The sequence below is a fragment of the Equus quagga genome, unplaced genomic scaffold, assembly GCF_021613505.1.
Source record: "Equus quagga isolate Etosha38 unplaced genomic scaffold, UCLA_HA_Equagga_1.0 226_RagTag, whole genome shotgun sequence".
NCBI classification, from domain to species: domain Eukaryota; kingdom Metazoa; phylum Chordata; class Mammalia; order Perissodactyla; family Equidae; genus Equus; species Equus quagga.
In genome coordinates, this window is record NW_025799809.1 from 17,618 (window position 1) to 21,476 (window position 3,859).

Sequence of the window (3,859 nt, forward strand, 5' to 3'; positions counted from 1 at the left end):
CTAGGAGTTCTAGATTTTCTTCTATGTTGTCTTCTAGGAGTTCTAGAGTTTTGTGTTTTACATTTAAGTCTGTGATCCATTTTCAGTTAATTTTTATGAAAGTTTTAAGGTCTGTATCCAGACTTATTTTTTTGCATGTGGATATCCAGTTGTTCCAGTGCCATTTGCTGAAAAGACTATCCTTTCTCCATCGAATTGCCTTTGTTCTTTTGTTGAAGATCAATTGACTATATTTACATCAGTCTATTTCTGGGCTCAAATCTGTTCCATTGATCTCTGTGTCCATTCTTTTACCTCTACCACACTGTCTTGATTACTATAGCTTATAGTACATCTTGAAGTTGGTTAGTTTCACTCTTCTGACTTTGTTCTCCTTCAATATTGTGTTGACTATTCTGGGTCTTTTGCCTTTCAATATAACCTTCTGAATCAGTTTGCTGATATCCACAAAAATAACTTGCTGGAATTTTGATTGGGATTGTGTTGAAACCATAGATCAAATTGGGGAGAATTGACATCTTAACAATATTGAATGAGTTTTCCTATCCATGAACGTTGAGTATCTCTCCATTTATTTAGACCTTCCTTTATTTCTTTTTTTTTCTTTTTAAATTTTTTTTACAGAGTGGCACCTGAGCTAAAATTTGTTGCCAATCTTTTTCTTCTTCTTCGCCCCAAAACCTCCCAGTACATAGTTGTATATTCTAATCATAGGTCCTTCTGGTTGTGCTATGTGGGACACTGCCTCAGCATGGCCTGATGAGCGGTGCTAGGTCTGCACCCAGGATCTGAACTGGCAAAAACCTGGGCTGCTGAAGGAGCATGCAACCTTAACCACTGGGCCACAGGGCCAGCCCCCTTCCTTGATTTCATTCATCCATGGTTTTCAGTTTTCAGTACAAGATATAGATTTGTACATATTTTGATAGATTTATATCTAAGTATTTCACTTTGGTGCTGATTTAAAGGGTATTATGCTTCTAATTTCAATTTCCAATTGTTCATTACTGGTGTATAGAAAAGCAATTGATTTTTATATATTAACGTTGCATCCTGCAACCCTGCTATAATTGCTTATTAATTCCAGGAGTTTTTTTTTTTTTATTGATTCTTTGGGATTCTCGGTATAGACAATTATGTCATCTGTGAACAAAAACAGTTTTATTTCTTCCTTTCCAATTTGTATTCATTTTATTTCCTTTTCTTGCTTTTTTGCACTGGCTGGATCTTTCAGCACTATGTTGAATAAGAATGATAAGCACAGACTTCCTTCTTCCAATCTTAGAGGGAAAGTATTCAGTGTTTCACCATTAAATATAATATTAGATGTAGATTTTTGGTAGATACTTTTTATCTGCTTTTTATCTTTCTCTATTGAGGAAGTTCTATATTACTATTTTTCTGAGTTTTTATCACAAGTGGGTATTGATTTTGTCAAGTGCTTTTTCTGTGTCTATTGATACGATTTTTCTTTTTTAGCCTGTTAATACAGTGAGTTACACTGATTTTTGAACGTTGAACCAGGCTTGCATCCCTGGAATTAACCCCACTTAGTCATGGTATATAATTCTTTTATGTGTTGCTAAATTTGATTGGCTAATATTTTGTTAAGGATTTTTGTGTATATTTAGAAGGCATATTGGTCTTTAGTGTTCTTTTTTTATGTTGTTTTGTCTAGTTTTGGTATCAGGATAATACTAGCTTCATGCAATGAATTGGGTCAAATCATTTGTTGTACTCCTAAAACAATGGCACATGTCAATTATATCTCAATTTTTTTAAAATATTGAAAAATACTAAAAAAATGAATTATGAAGTGTTTCCTCCTTTTCTGTTTTTTGTAAGATATTGTTTGGAATTGGTGTTAACTCTTCTTTAAACCTTTGGTAAAATTGTCCAGTGAAGTCATCTGGAGCTGGAGATTTTTTATTGTGTGTGGGGCGGGGGGGAGTTTTTAAGTTATAAGTTCAATTTCCCTAATAGTTATAGGGCAATTAAGATTATCTATTTAATATTAGATGAGTTGTGGTAGTTTCTGTTTTTCAAAGAATTGGTCCATTTCATCTAAGCTGTCAAGTTTATGTATGTGGAGTTGTTCATAATTGCTATAGTCTGAATGTTTGCATTCCCCACAAAATCGTATGTTGAAACCCTAATGCTCAATGTGATGCTGTTCAGGGAGGTGGGGCCTTTGGAGGTGATTAGGTCATGAGGGAAGAGTCCTCATGAATGGGATTATTGCCCTTATAAAAGAGGCTCCAGAGAGATACCTCACCCCCTTCTACCACGTGAGAACATAGCCTGGATTTCCCAGTCTCCAGAACTCTGAGAAATAAATTTATGTTGCTACCCAGAATGTGGTATTTTGTTGTAGTAACCCTAATGGGTTAAGACAGTAATATTTTCTTCTTATATTTTAGACATGGATGTTTCTGGGCACCTGACTTCTGTTCCAAGTCTGGGATATATGAGGCATAAAAGAAAACCCAGGCAACTAACCACCATGGTGTTCCTCAGAGCCCAAGGTCACTGGCTGGCCTGCTTTCTTCTCTCTGCCTTTCAGAGTCTTATGTTTGTTTTAGATACAATGTCCAGGGTTTTAAGTTGTACTTAAGTAGCAGTAGGAATAGGGAAAAGTATATCTACTCTATGTTCCCAGAGCACAAGTCCCATCTTCAGTTATTGATGTTACTGTGTTGTTTATGTCTTGCTAAGGTATTGTGGCCAAATCATTTTCAACGAGATAAAGTGTTGCTATTATTGTAAGACCATTGTTGTACATTTGGCAAATCTTAATCACATTCAGTGGCCTGAGATGCTTGGTGAATACAACTTTTTAATATGTGGAAATATTTTAAGTATTGGCTTAGAACAGACTACTTCTATAATAGCAAAAGATTTGTCTTAATTTCACTTGTGAGTAGATATTTGTACATAACAGTTTAGTTGACAAATAAAATATGGTAGTTTAATTCTTCAAAGGCAGTTTACAGACTTGCTTTTGATTAATTACAAATATTTCAACCCTGTATTTGATTTAACAGACAAATGAATAGGTGGAAGAGAAACATTGCAAACAAGGAGTATAAATGTGTATTCAAATAACAACTTTAATAATTAAATTATGCCTTCCATTTTTTCTGACAAGAATGTCACATCTATCCCTCACAGATAAACTGATTGTTCTAGTAATCTGAAATAAATGGTCTGAGATTGTGAGTTACATTTTGAAGTCCTTTCAGTTTAGTCAGAAGGAGTGACTGTATCATACACCCACTTCTAAGGAATAAATATGGCTATTCTGCCCAGGAAAAAGTCTATGTTCTAGTTTTTCCTAATAATTTTCCCCTCGTGTTCACATAGCTTTATAGCAGTGTTTTCATAAACAATGCATTGTTCTACGCCTAGAATTGCTATATGTTCACAGCACAGGGGTGAGACTTCTTGAAGTCTCCAATGTTCATCATCATTGACTATATCACTGAGCAATAGCCAGTAGAGAATGTAGCTTGGAAGAAATGTAGGCTTTTAAAATGCAAAGCAAAATCATTCTACTAGCTGGGAAACAAACAGCAGGTTTTGAAATCTCAAGAGGCCCAAATATGAATTTAAGTTAGAGTTTTAGAAGGTAACGTAAGTTCTCCTCTTAATGCTTCTTAATATAATTTTCTTTGGTATTCCTTAACACTCTCTAAGCCAATAGTGCTCCACAATTATTTTAAAATCAATCCCTAAGTCAATATCCTTTCTCTGTAATTTTAGCATCTTCCAGTCTCCTAAGCACAGCTGCAAGTTGAAACGATTTTGAACTGTGGGCAAAAATCTAATACAAAAAAAAAGTGGCTTCATTTTGCAGGGA

At 34.7% G+C, this 3,859-nt stretch overlaps 1 long non-coding RNA gene across 1 annotated transcript in view; it reads left to right on the plus strand.

Moving 5' to 3' along the window:
* The window catches only part of LOC124233790 (uncharacterized), a 13,230-nt gene extending 9,744 nt beyond the window's left edge, over nucleotides 1-3,486 (plus strand). Inside the window, exon 3 of the long non-coding RNA XR_006887143.1 lies at nucleotides 2,421-3,486. This is a non-coding gene — a long non-coding RNA (uncharacterized LOC124233790). The remainder of the gene's footprint in view (nucleotides 1-2,420) is intronic.
* Nucleotides 3,487-3,859: the final 373 nt, after the last annotated feature.